Source organism: Artemia franciscana, chromosome 3 (genome assembly GCF_032884065.1).
Source record: "Artemia franciscana chromosome 3, ASM3288406v1, whole genome shotgun sequence".
Lineage (NCBI taxonomy): Eukaryota > Metazoa > Arthropoda > Branchiopoda > Anostraca > Artemiidae > Artemia > Artemia franciscana.
The window spans coordinates 13,654,452-13,669,407 of NC_088865.1; the positions used below are offsets into that span (position 1 = coordinate 13,654,452).

General features: G+C 36.1%; 1 protein-coding gene across 9 annotated transcripts in view; it reads right to left on the reverse strand.

Annotated features, from left to right (window-relative positions):
* LOC136024916 (uncharacterized) overlaps positions 1–14,956 on the reverse strand; it is a 202,087-nt gene that overhangs the window by 88,313 nt on the left and 98,818 nt on the right. The window contains exon 3 of one of the 9 annotated variants that reach the window (XM_065700493.1): positions 3,078–3,147. The exons of the other annotated variants lie outside the window; for them this stretch is intronic. The gene's annotated coding sequence lies outside the window, so the exon portion shown is untranslated. The remainder of the gene's footprint in view (positions 1–3,077; positions 3,148–14,956) is intronic. 9 annotated transcript variants of the gene reach the window in all.

The following is a 14,956-nucleotide window of genomic DNA, read 5'->3' on the forward strand; positions in this document are numbered from 1 at the left end:
TCTTTTTTTTCAAAATCTTCCAATGAAAACTATGAGAAAGCTATTTAGCCAAAAAAAAAATCAATATGCAAATTTCGTTTTAATGATTTATATGCAGAGAGCCAAGATCAAAACATGCATTAATTCAAAAATGTCCAGAAATTAAATAAAAAAAAATAAGTTTTTTTAACTGAAAGTAAGGAGCGACATTAAAACTTAAAACGAACAGAAATTACTCCGTGTGCGAAAGGGGATCTTCCCTTCTCAACGACCCGCACTTTACGCTAATGTTTGACTCTTTCTTTCAATTCTACTTTACCAAAGAGTAAAAAACTTTAGAGTATAGAGCGGGGCGTTAAGAAGGGAACATTCCCTTACATACACAGAGTATTTTCTGTTCGTTTTAAGTTTTAATGTTGCTCCTTACTCTCAGTTAAAAAAAAACTGTTTTTTTTTTTAATTTAGGTAAAGGCCGATATCCTGGGAAGCAAAAGTAACTGAAATCACTGAGCGGGCAAGACCAGACTCAGTTTGACTAATCAGAAGGTCTTCTGCATAAGCCAGATACGAGATATCAGATGGTCCTAATAGGCATGTAGTCAATATTTTTGATAATACATTTTCAATAAAAGCATTAAAAATATACGGAGAAAGAACTCGCCCTTGTCTTACACTGCAACGAACAGGGATATGACCAAACTAAGGATTATCTAATGACTTAAGGCGAAGGTAAGAACGGGAATACCAAAAACGAAGCACACGACGGATTTACTCCTCTCTGGCATAATGCTGTCCATGCTTTAGTATGACAAAGACTGTCAAATGCTTTAGACAAGGCTAGGTTGCAAAATGAAGTAGGCGACGAGTTCGATGGACATCTTTCAAACAGTTCGTGGTAACGAACTGTAGTAAGGAGCGACCCGGCTCAATAGTAACCAAAACTCAAAAAAATGGAATTTTGATACCAATAACTACACCAAAAGAATCGCATTTTAATGCTGATTTTAAATATATAAGTTTCATCAAGTTTAGTCTTACCCATCAAAAGTTACGAGCCTGAGAAAATTTGCCTTATTTAAGAAAATAGGGGGAAACACACCCTAAAAGTCATAAAATCTTAACGAAAATCACACCATCAGATTCAGCGTATCAGAGAACCCTAGTGTAAAAGTTTCAAGCTCCTATCTACAAAAGTGTGGAATTTTGTATTTTTTGCCAGAAGACAAATCACAGGTGCGTGTTTATTTTTTTGTTTTTTGTTTTTTTTTCCCAGGGGTCATCGTATCGACCAAGAGTTTTCGGAAAAAATCCTTTCCGGTCTTGAAAATAACCCTTTTTGGCATTTTCTTTTGAAACTGAAAGAATAACAAAATTACTCCCTCCCCATACTTTGAAAAATGTACATTCTCTTCTTCCATACATTTTCATAAACTAGCACCCTGGTACCCTATATACAAACAATTCCAAATTATACAGCTACAACAAGGTTTCGGCTTTAGTTCATCCAAAGTGATATTCCTATTGGCTACTGAATTATATAGCAATTAAGGTGCAAATAATATTTCTTTTTCGTCTTTTTTTATAATTTATTATCGACTTAACTAAAATCTGAACTTACATTTTCTTTTCAGAGGAAATAGAAAAAGGAGATATAAGACTTGAAATCCAAACAAAAGTCCCTGCTGGTGAAACTACATAAGGTTAATCCAGTTCATCTTTTAGTTGTCCTTGTTTAGTACAACCTGCTTGATTATCTTTGGTATACAGCTGATTGGTCCTTCACTTTTTGACGCATAATAAAATTCTGTTCTACAGATTTAGAGATATAACAGAGGTTCATCACCTGTCTTCAAGTAGGAGGTTTAACCTAGCACCTAACCTTAAGAGTCCTAAGTCCAAGCTTGACAAGCTTATTCCATTTAAATGGGAATTAGAAAATGTTGATCAATTTAAATCGGAGTTGCATATGGAGCTCAGTGGCACACCTTTGCAAAATATTATTTAAACATAATATTGTTTTCTTTGTGTTGTGTGAAAAATTTTATTTTAACTGTTATTGAAGAAGTAAAACCAATTAACAAAAAAGAGATAAATTAAGGCCGTGATTAAGTGAACTTGAAAACATCGAGCTTCAAAATTGAAGTTCGGGTAGCCTTCTGTCTCTATTCTCTAGAGACCGTCGACTGTAAAAAAAACCTTCAAAAAGCACTTAATTCATTAGTGGAAATAGCAGGTTTATTATACCAGCTTGTCAATTTGGTCTGTTGGTCCATCTGAAACGATTCTTTCTGGCAAAAAACTTCTAAAATTTCAGGTAGCAGAAAATATTCTATGGGACTGTTCGGAAATAGGAAAATACATCGAAAAATGGTTTTTGTTCTAAAAGCCATATCCTTCAAAGAGTACACTTGCGAAAAAGAGCTAAACATTTTCTATGATTTCTAAGCAATTAGAGGAAATAGAGCAAAATCCTAGCAAACAATTTGTAGCATCTTTAAGAAGCTACGGTCTGATATTAAAAGCGGTATCTTCCGCCAATGAATACTTGAGTACTTTTTAAATATAAATTTTAAATTTTAACATGGGATTTTCGAGTTCCATCAGTTTACTTAATCACGGCCTTAAGGTCATGAAATGTAAAGTTTTGTATGTGCTTGGTTGTTTGTTTTGTTGATTAATTTTTATATGTTTAGTCAAATATACTATTGTGCTACTACTATCCCCTAAACCTGTTTGAAATTGAAATTAATAGAGAAAATTTACCACATAAAAAATAGCTTTGGAGATTCAAAATCACAAAATTTGCACAAAACTCATGACATTCAATTTCAAAGTCCTTAGCTAAAATATATAAAACAGTTCATGGTAAGGAACTGTAGTAAGGAGCGACCCGGCTCAACAGTAAAGGAAACGATAAATAATTTTGATACTAATAGATATATCAAAAGAATCAGATTTTTATGCTGATCTTAAATATATAAGTTTCATCAAGTTTAATTATACCAATCAAAATCCTTCTCCCTCTAGAGGGCTGTGAAATGTGCCTACAGAACAGGTCTGTCTATAACTATTGGAATATTGACAAAACAACATTTTACCTTAATTTCCAGTTACTAGTTGCTTTTTCTCCACTCCTTCTCCCTCTAGAGGGCTCTGACCTTTGATGACCTTTAAAAATATGTGTTATAAAAGTGAAACCTTGCAAAATAGACCAAAATAGATCATAGATTGAAGTACAACAAAATTGTTTTCAGCTTCATAACTTTGCTCAATTCCATTTTCAACTCAAATAACAGGAATTGCATTTTCAGAACTAAAGGCAGAGAAAAAGCAACTAGTAACTGAAAATTAAAGTAAAATGTTGTTTTGTCAAAATTTCAATAGGTATAGACCTGTCATGAAGGCAAATTTCAGGGCCCTCTAGAGGGAGAAGGAGTGGAGGTGGGTACTTTAAAATGCCTTCCCAGGACATACTTTAGCCTGTAGACCCATACCTGAAAGTTTCATTTTCCTAACCTAACCCTTTTACAAGATAGCAAGAAGTCAATTAAATAGAATTTTACATATTCTTGTTGTTTCTCAAAAACTACAATGTTCACTTAGATAACAACGAGATGTCATTGCACTGAAAAAAGGCAACTCAGATCCCCTTCGAAGAAAGAAAAAACTGTACTCTTGCATGCATAAATTAAAAAATGAATTGTAACTACAACCAATTGAAGAGGCATTAAAAACAACAGCCTTAAAATATAACAGAACTAAAAATGACATGCTTCTACGCTACTTTTATTTACGTCTTTACTACCATTGCTTGCGTCATATTTGCACAAAGAAACGTAAAATAAGAATAGAAAAACTGGCTTGAGAAGCTTGTACCGACACCAATATGCTCCCTACTACAGCTTTACTATACATATTAAGGATATTTACGTGATTTTGAACTAAACCAAACCAACTATGAGCATGTAGATTTTCAAAAAGGTGACAAAGAAATATCTCAAGAAAAGCTTAAATTATTAAGTTAGACTTTTAAGAATATGTTGTGGCGTATTTTGAACTAGCCAGAAGGCACTAAGAGCATACTATTAATAATGCCACTACAGTTACTGTAAATAATGACGCTAAGGATAATAAGGTGAAACTTTTGGGGAACGTTTAGGGGGAGTTTCAATTAAACAAAAAAACTATATGTATGCCGGTTTTCAAAAGAGCATTTAAGTAATATCATAGGCGGTGCTGCTCTAGAATAGCTGAAATTATCATTGACACTTTTAAAGGAGCTAATTCGATTGGAAATTAAAAGCTCTAGTGCCCTTTTTAAGATTCAAAAGGGATTGGAGGGCAAGCGACCCTCCTCCCAAGCAAATTCATTTTCCAAACATATCCGGTCATAATTTTGAGAATCCATTTTGATCAGAAGAGTAGAACAATTACGTAACTATGTCTCTAGGGATATTTGGTATAACAACGCACCACAATTATGCAATTGGCCCATTGTGCTTTAAAAGTGATTCAAAATGCACTGTGTGTATGGTTTAATAAAATAAAAAAAAAGTGATATTTGAAAGCCGGTATTTCAAACAGTAGGCTGCACAAAAAGTGTGGTTCAATCCTACTTTCTAGGGCTATAATAAGAGAACGGTTGAGATGGCTAGGGCACGTTTTGCGGATGATAGATTAACAAAGATTTTCCCTGTCCACCGACCGTCTAGGGCCAAATGGAAAGCAGATCGTCCCCGTTTAGGTTATGATTATGTCTTAAGGAAATCTTTAAGGGAAAAGGCAACTTCCTGGGAGGTTGTAAAGAGGGAAGCTTTGAATAGAGAGGGATGGGAGGAGCGTGCATAGCTATGTTGGCCTTAGGTGGTTTGGTGCTGCAGAAAGTTGTCAGTAGAAGTAGTAGTATTGTTTACGAATACTAGGCATTTGCATCTCTTTCCATTTTCATCTATTAAATATGAAAAGTACTGTTCGAAGATTCTGCATTTACTATTTTCAAAAAACTTTGCCTTAAATCTAAACTTTGATTGGTAAAGATGATTGATTGGCTTAAATTTGATTGGTTAAATTTGACATAATTGGTGCTGAAGTCAAGCGTAATTACAATTCGGTCCACATGTGACTTTCGTGTTACGGAAGAAAATAGTAATCACAATTATTTCTTACAACCTAGTAACTACCGATGTAACAAGAGCTAAGAGCTCATATGACACTTGTGACGAGGCGAGAAGAGCTAAGAGCCAAGAGATCATATGGTATGAGCTCTAACAAAATTCTATGGATATATACATGGCCTTAAAAAGGAAAATAAGAGGGTTAATGCCGGTCAGGAATTAAAATAAGAGCTCTGAGTCACGATGTCCTTCTAAATATCAAAATTCATTAAGATCCAATCACCCACTCGTAAGTTATAAATACCAAACTTTTTCAAATTTTTCCTCTCCCTTTAGCCCCCAAATGGTCGAATCTGGGAAAACGACTTTATCAAGTCAAATTGTGCAGCTCCCTGACACGCCTACCAATTTTCATCTTCCTAGCACGTCCAGAACCACCAAACTCGCCAAATCACTGAACCCCTCCCCCCCAAACTCCTCCAAAAAGAGCGAATCCAGTACGATTCTGTCAATCACGTATCAAGGACATTTGTTTATTCTATCCACCAAGCTTCATCCCGATTCCTCCACTCCAAGTGTTTTTCCAAGATTTCCCCCTCCAACTCCCCCCCCCAATGTCAAAAGATCTGGTCGGGATTTGAAATAAGAGCTCTGAGACATGAATTCCTTCTAAAAATCAAATTTCATTAAGATCCTATTATTTATTCGTAAGATAAAAATACCCCAATTTTCACGTTTTCCAAGAATTCCGGTTTCCCCCTCCAACTCCCCCCAATGTCACAGGATCTGGTTGGAATTTAAAATTAGAGTTTTAAAGCACAAGATCCTTCTAAATATCAAATTTCATTAAGATCTGGTCACCCCTCAATTTTTAAAATTACCCCCCCCCCCACTTCCACCAAAGAGAGCAGATCCGATCCAGTTATGTCAGTCACGTATCTTAGACAGGTTTCTATTCTTCCCATCCAGTTTCATCCTAATCTCACCGCTTTAAGTATTTTCTAAGATTTCCGGTCCCCCCAACTGCCCCCCCCTCAATTACGCTTGATCCGGTTGAGATTTAAAATAAGAGATCTGAGTTACGAGGTCCTTCTAAAGATGAAGTGTCATGAAGATCCGATCATTCCTTCGTAAGTTAAAAATACGTAATTTTTCTTATTTTTCAGAATTGACCCCCCCCCCCCAATAGAGCGGATCCGTTCCAATTATGTAAATCAGGTATGTAAGACCCTTCAATCTAAGCATTTTTCATGATTTTAGATTCCCCATCCCAAACTTCCCCCAATGTCACCAGATCCGGTCAGGATTTAAAATAAGAGCTTTGAGACACGATATCCTTCTAAATATCAAATTTCATTGAGATCCGATTACCCGTCCGTAAGTTAAAAATACCTAATTTTTTCTAATTTTTCAGAATTAGCCCCTCCCCCAACTACCCCAAAGAGAGCGGATCCGTTCCAGTTATGTCAATCATGTATCTAGGACTTGTGCTTATTTTTCCCACCAAGTTTCATCCCGATCCCTCCACTCTAAGTGTTTTCCAAGTTTTAGCTTTCCCCCTCCCAACCCCCCCCCCCAATGTCACCAGATTCGGTTGGGATCTAAATTAGAGCTCTGAGACACGATATCCTTCTAAATATCAAATTTCATTGAGATACGATCATCCGTTCGTAAGTTAAAAATACCTCATTTTTTCTAATTTTTCAGAAATAACCCCCCCCCCTAACTACCCCAAAGAGAGCGGATCCGTTCCGTTTATGTCAATCATGTACCTTAGACAGATTTTTACTCATCCCATCCAGTTTCATCCTGATCTCACCACTTTAAGTATTTTCTAAGATTTCGAGTTCCCCCCAACTGCCCCCCCCCAATTACGCTGGATCCGGTTGAGATTTGAAATAAGAGACCTGAGTTACGTGGTCCTTCTAAATATGAAGTTTCATGAACATCCGATCACTCCTTCGGAAGTTAAAAATACGACATTTTTTCAAATTTTTCAGAATACCCCCCCCCCCCCAATAGAGCAGATCCTTTCCAATTATGTCAATCGCGTATCTAAGGCTTCTGCTTATTTTTTCCACCAAGTTTCATCCCGATCCCTCCAATCTAAGCGTTTTCCATCATTTTAGGCTCCCCCACCCTATGTAATAACACCCCACCACCATGACTAAGATAAGATTAGATAAAAGAATTAGAATAAAAAGATAAAGTTAATATAAAAGATAAAGATAAAAGATAATACAAAGATTAGATAAGATGATTTGTTGACTTCGGAGTCAACAAATTACATAGTTGCACTAAAACTGGCAAAAATGCAAAAAAACAAAAAACAACAAAAAAGAAAAATCATTATGAATAATTATTTATGGTTCAATAATTAAATTGTAATAAGTCAATTAAAAGGCTACTAAGATAAAAACGAGTCAAACCAAACTTAAACAAATACAAGTCAGAAAAAAATCAAAAGGGTCATTAAAAAAGGGAAGGGGGGACAAAATAAGCAAATAAATATAAAAAAGAACAATATATATATATATATATATATATATATATATATATATATATATATATATATATATATATATATATATATATATATATATACCAGGAAAACTAAAAAAGTGTCTATGATTAAACTGCGTAAAGTCAGTAAAAGATAAAGAGATAAGAGATAAAAACTGGTCAAAAGGGAGGACAAGAATGAGTGAATAAACACAAAAAAAAAGAGAGCATAATATAAAATATATATAAATTAAAAGGGAAAGTAAAAAAACAGAGGGGAGAACAAGCAAATAAGTGCAACAGTCTTGGCAGCACCCTCAGAAAAACGGAGGTACAACGAAACCCTCTTTCGCTCAAGGGTTTCCAAACTAGATTTCCTAAGGAGCAGAGAGTAAGGTACCTTGCCTTCGTCGAAAATTATTTGTAAGGCTTTTTTTGGATTGAGCCATCTTTTTCCGATTCTTCGTGAGAGATACAATGGTACCAAATTGGACAAGCAAATTCGAGATGCGGGCGACAAAAGACGTGTCAGTCCTTAAGGAGTGGAAGGGGACGTTAAATTTATATAGGAGCTTAAAGAGGGCGATAGACACGTTAGCAAAATTGACTATGTCCTTAACGTGGATATCTCACTTTAAATTTGAAGAAATTGTTACGCGTTATAGTTTAAACGAGGACAAAGAAATTTCAGAAGGAATAGGTTTAACAAAACAGGGCGAGGACTTGAGGAAACCAATCGGCATTATCATGGACTAAGAGGGTTTTACTGTCATGTCTTAGTCCAAGGCCTCATCTCCAATTTTACTGAGGATACGCATAGGGTCGCTTATTAAATTTCTTTAGCATATAGAACGAGGTATTTAGGAGGAGATAAATACCTCGCTCTTTATGCTTAAGTATTTTTAGTAATTTACACTATTTATTCCACGGCCTTTCTGATTCAGGGGTCATTCTTAAAGAATTGGGACAAAACTTAAGATTCAGTGTAAAGAGCGAGGTATTAACGAGGGGACAAACCCCTCATATACATAATAAGATATTACAATGTAAAAGTTTGTTACGTAAGTTAATTCTTAAGTTACGTATATTCTTTACTAATAAAAACCTTCGTTAAAAATTAAAAGTTATAGTTGCTTTTTTAAGAAACCGAAATATTGAAGGGCAACTAGGCCTCCTTCCCCACCCCTTATTTCTAAAAATCGTCTGATCAAAACTAAGAGAAAGTCAGTTAGCCACAAAAAGAATTAATATGCAAATTTCATTTTAATAATTTATGTGAGGAGAGCCAAAATCAAACATGAATTAATTCAAAAACGTTCAGAAATTAAATAAAAAAAAACTAGTTTTTTTAACTGAAAGTTAGGAGCGCCATTAAGACTTAAAACGAACAGAAATTACTCCGTATATGAAATGGGTTGTCCCCTCCGCAATCCCTCGCTCTTTTCGCTAAAGTTTGACTCTTTGCCACAATTCTACTTTTTTAAACAATTAAAAACTTTAGCGAAAAGAGCGAGGCGTTGAGGAGGGGACAACTCATTTCATATACGGAGTAATTTCTGCTCGTTTTAAGTTTTAAAGTCGCTCCTTACTTTCAGTTTAAAAAAACTAGTGTTTTTACTTAATAGTTTAAAGGAGGTAACCAAATAAGTCGTAATTGATGGAGGTTATTGTTCATTATTTATATAGTCTAAGCCTCACCATCACCGAGGCCCCTTCCTTTACCCTTCAAAACAATATTTCAAAGAATAAAAGCTTTATCATATAAAGGTTACATTGTGAAATTAAAAGAAAACAACAAACACATGTTCTTAAGACAAACGACCTCTATTACTGCTTGCTTAAAAAAAATGCTTGTTTCTACTAACAATAAAATAACTGAAAATATAGGTAGGCTAGCTAGATAGATATTTTTGGTAAAAAGCGAAAGGGTCATGGCAACAGGCAAAATACTTCTTTTTAAACATAAACCATCACTGCCAAACAACATAAAAAATAAAATGTAAAAGATTGCAACTTTCTCTTCTTTGCCTAGAAGTCCAGTAGACATTGTCCTTCAAGAATTAACCCAAAAATCTTAGTCACCACTGATACAATTTAAGTGTAGGCAAGGTTTCCCAGGAACAAAAACTCATATCATATGAACAATGTCAGTCACCCACTTGCCTGCAAGTCCTGTGGACATGGTCGGTCATAAATCTTTGAATCATTTTTAGTCTCCAATTGCCTTCCAATGGCTCAAAGAACTGACAGACAATTTGAATAACCCTTATGAATTACCCTTACTCTCTGCACATGATTCCCAACGTAGAAAACAGGCCCCACCTGTGGGGCATGACAATGTTTTGGTGGGTCATGGGCAGAACTTTTAAATTCATGAGACATCACATTTGAATTCATTTACAGAGCAAAAAAGATACATGATAGTATAAAAAGGCGTCATATTCAGACAATATTTTTTACTCGCATAAATTATAGCTAGGGGACGACCCCAAAAAAGATAATAAGTTAATAGTCTTTTAAGCTCCCATCAGGTGAGCATGCGTAAAATTTTTAATAACAAATTTAAATGTTACGAGTGCGGGACATCAGGATCCTAGAATTGCCTAGATGGGGCATGGCCCGAAATCGATTGGCCTTAGTTTTGCTCTAGGATGGATGATAGACTATCATCAAGAAGTGAAATCAATCATTTTTATACAACTTCTGAACGCCCCGCTCTTTACTCCAAAGTTTTTTACTCTTCAGTAAAGTAGAATTGAAAATGAGAGTCAAACTTTAGCGTAAAGAGCGGGGGATTGAGAAGGGAACATCCCCTTTCATATACGGAGTACTTTCTGTTTTAATGTCGTTTTAAAGTTTTCTGTTTTAAAGTTTTAATGTCGCTCCTTACTTTCAGTTTAAAAAAAACTTGTTTTTTTTTATTTAATTTCTGTACTTTTTAAATTAATTCATGTTTTGATCTTGGCTCTCCGCATATAAATAATTAAAACGAAATTTGCATATTGATTTTTTTTTTTTGGCTAAATGGCTTTTTAATAGCTTTAATCGGAAGATTTTGAGAAAAAAGGAGCGAGGGAGGAAGCCTAGATGCCCTCCAATTTTTTGATTACTTAAAAAGGCAACTAGAACTTTTAATTAATTACGAACGTTTTCATTAATAAAAAATATACGTAGCTTACGAATTAACTTACGTATCGAACTTCTATATTCGTATGTTTTTATTGCATATATTTTTATTGCGTCGATACCTCGCTCTTTACACTAAAGCTTAAATTTTGTCCCAACTCCTTAAGAATGACCCCTGAATCACAAAGGCCATAGAATAAACATTTGAAATTACTAAAAATACTTAAGCGTAAAGAGCGAGGTATTACGAGGAGGTAAGTCCACGAAATGCTTAATAATTTCTGTTCGTTTTAACTTGTAATACTGCTCCTCACTTTCAGTAGAAAAAACTTTTTAAATTTATTTTTTCATTGTTTTTTTTAAATAATGCTAGAAAATCCTGCGCCCCCTTCATTGAAAGTCTTCCCCTATGAGAGTTCCTTCATGGAAAGATCCTCTCACGTAACCCCCCCCTCCCCTCAAATCTCTCCCCCTAAACCAAAAAATTTCCCTGAAAATATCTGTACACTTCCCGGTAACCATTGCTATATGTAAACACAGGTCTAAGTTCGTAACTTGAAGCCCCTCCCACGGGGACTGCGGGGGAGAAAGTCGTCCCCAAAGACATAGTTATTAGGTTTTTCGACGATGGTGAATAAAATGGCAATCTCAGAATTCTTATCCGGTGACTTTGTAGAAAAATGAGCGTGGAAGGAGGCCTAGGTACCCTCCAATTTTTGGGTTACTTAATAAGGGCACTATAACTTTTAGTTTCCGTTAGAAAGAGCCCTCTTGCGACATTATAGGGCCACTTAGTCGATACGATCACTCCTGGAAAAGAAAAAAAATAAAATAAACACGCATCCGTGATTTGTCTTCTGGCAAAAAATGCGAAATTCCACATTTTTGCAGATAGGAGCTTGAAACTTCTACAAAAAGGTTCTCTGATACGCTGAATCTGATGGTGTGATTTTCGTTAAGATTGTATGACTTTTAGGGGGGATCCCATATTTTCTGCAATAACGCCAATTTTCTCAAGACTAATCTTGATGAAACTTATATATTTAAAATAAGCATTAAAATGCGATTCTTTTGATGTAACTATTGGTATACAAATTCCATTTTTTAGAGTTTCGGTTACTATTGAGCCGGGTCGCTCCTTACTACAGTTCATTACCACGAACTGTTTGATATTGACAAGTGCGAGTTTCTTGTTTTCAACGGTAATAATTGTTCAGAATCACTATACTGCGATAGGTTTAGTATTCCTCGTGTTAAATCGTGTCGTTGGCTTGGTATAACAGTTTGCGATTCTATGAATGCTCTCCAGTCTCGTGCTGTCAAAGATATCAAGGAGGCACACTCGTGCCTCTATAAAGAGGCGGCACACGACAATGTTAAGCGATCTTCGGTTCCAGTGGTCGCAGACGGATGGGGAGGGATGCATTTCGTAGCCCGAGCTCCAACTAAGAAACCTGCAAAATTTCATCCCCCTCCAACTTTTTCTTCATGGGGAAAATCTGGCCGAAAGTTTCGACCTGTCAACCCAAGCCCCCCTTTAACGTTGTCCGATCGGGCTGAAATTCACAAGTTAAGGTCCCCTAGGGCCCAGGAGCTTATCCGCGAAATTTCAGCTTGATCCGATAACTCCTTCCCTGTTTTCCAGAAACCACGCATAGCCACTTAAAATTCATTTACTTTCTTTTTCGCCACGCCTACAGGTCACATCCGACATCGGATCTGGGTGTACGAAGACTCATTCGATGAGGAATTCTCCGAGTAAGTGCCCATGAAAGTTTCGTAGGAAAATCTTAACCCCCCGGAAGTTTCGACCCTCCAACTCCCCCCCACCCCTTTTAACGTTGTCCGATCGGGCTGAAATTCACAAGTTAAGGTCCCCTACGGCCCAGGAGCTTATCCGCGAAATTTCAGCTTGATCCGATAACTCCTTCCCTGTTTTCCAGAAACCACCCATTAGCTATTTAAATTAACGGATTTCTCTCCATAAGAGCCCATGTTAATTTGAAATTTTTAAAATCTATTGAGAAGTTATATTTACACACATGCAAGTTATTAGCTCAGTTGGTAGAGCGTGAGACTTTTAATCCTCGGGTCAAGGGTTCAAGTCCCTTACGGGCGGTTTTTTTTCACAACATCAAAAAAATTTTGATAACACCTGGACAGCTTATCATTTGAGAGATAACAGAATATTAGCTTCTTATGAGCAAAAGAAACATTTCGGTCATTCTATCTATTTTTTTTTCTATTTTATACAATGATTTAAAAGCGGGGGGGGGGTTCCTCTCCTAATTCATGTACGAGGAGTACAGGAATTATTAAATTACATCCACCATGGATTGTAGAAAAACGTACAGAATTAATATGAAAAAAAATTAAACATGTACAAAAGAGTCTTTAAAAGCGGGGGGTTTGCCTCTCCTAATAGTCTTCTTATAGTCCTAATAGTCTAATAGTCCCATGTTAATTTTTGAAATTCTTAAAAGTTACGAATATCAACATTCAAGTACATCAAAATAATCAGCTCGGCACGGCGAGAATGACTGCAAGCATCATAAAAATCCAGCTCCATTCCAGAAAAATTTTTGATAACACCTGGACAGCTTATCATTTGAGAGATAACAGAATATTAGCTTCTTATGAGCAAAAGAAACATTTCGGTCATTCTATCTATTTTTTTTCTATTTTATACAATGATTTAAAAGCGGGGGGGGGCGGCAGCCACCCAAGTTCCTCTCCTAATTCCTGTACGAGGAGTACAGGAATTATTAAATTACATCCACCATGGATTGTAGAAAAACGTACAGAAATAATATGAAAAAAACTTCGTTTTCTTAAAGAGTTAAAGAGGCTGCGTCCCAAAGTCGAACCTTAAAACGTACAGGAATTAGAAGAGGCAGTTGGGGGGCTGCCGCCCCCCAAACCCCCAGCTTTTAAAGACTCTTTTGTACAGGTTTTTTGTTTTTTTGCTAACCCCCAGCTCTTGGCTTCGGAAAGGCCCTCTTTTAATTAACAAAAAATTGAAATGAATGAATAATGGAATAACTTCGAAAAATGTTAAACACAAGAGAACAGGAGAACCATTGCGCCGAAACTAGTAATTAGTAACAATGAAGTCCCCCCCCCCCCCAAAAAAAAAACCTGTACAAAAGAGTCTTTAAAAGCTGGGGGTTTGGGGGGCGGCAGCCCCCCAACTGCCTCTTCTAATTCCTGTACGTTTTAAGGTTCGACTTTGGGACGCAGCCTCTTTAACTCTTTAAGAAAACGAAGTTTTTTTCATATTATTTAGTGATAAGCTGAGGCTCGGTTGCTCTAAGATTGTGGCAAATCGTGGACACTATAGAAGAAGAGCGTTAACTCGGCTTTACTCAAATTTTTGTTATCATTCTGCACTCTTCTGTTCTGGTATTAGGTCACTTCTGTTGACTGGTGGTTTAAAACGTATTCGTATAAATTATTACCGGTACTGCAAATTTCTTTTATATCTACCTCGTTCTTACCGGAATACAAAACTGGCTAAAAAGTATTGTGCAACAGATATTACTGATGTTTTAGAAAAATTATCTGCCAAGCTAGCTATTGAAGCGCTTTATAGGCTAGGATGTTTTCATCGCTTTATCCGTCTTTTTTCTTTATGTGTTTAAATTTGTTTCTGGTTTTACTTTTGCTGTTTTTCTTTTGTATCTACTCCACTTAACCTCTGTTTTGTGAAGTGGGTGACAGATAAATTATTATTATGATTATTATTATATCGATGTGAGTCCAAATTGTGTACGTCTAATTAGACCTGTTTGGATTTAAGATCTGTCTAGAAAGGGTCTAAATAATTTTCTCGCCACAATAAGCACCATAAATTTCGGAGAAGGCATCGGAAATCGTCATCTTTTGTTTTATATGGTATTTCCTTCAATGCACTGAATGCATGGTTCCGTTACACGAACAAAACAGTAACTTCTAAGATGGACGTGTCGCTTTGGAATTCTGACTGATTTTGACAATTCCGACCTTGACCATAACTGTGCAATTCGCTATAATGATGAGAATTTATATCGATGCGAGTCAAAATGTGTACGTCTATTTAGACCTGTTTGGATTTAAGACGTTTTTAACGATCTTTAAGTGGACTCTGGCAACTAGTAATAAGAAATTATTGGAATATGTATAATAGTCAGAGCGCCAGATTCTGTATCGTACACCGACCCATGCCGGAACGGATCTAACAGGACGGATCTAAGGGT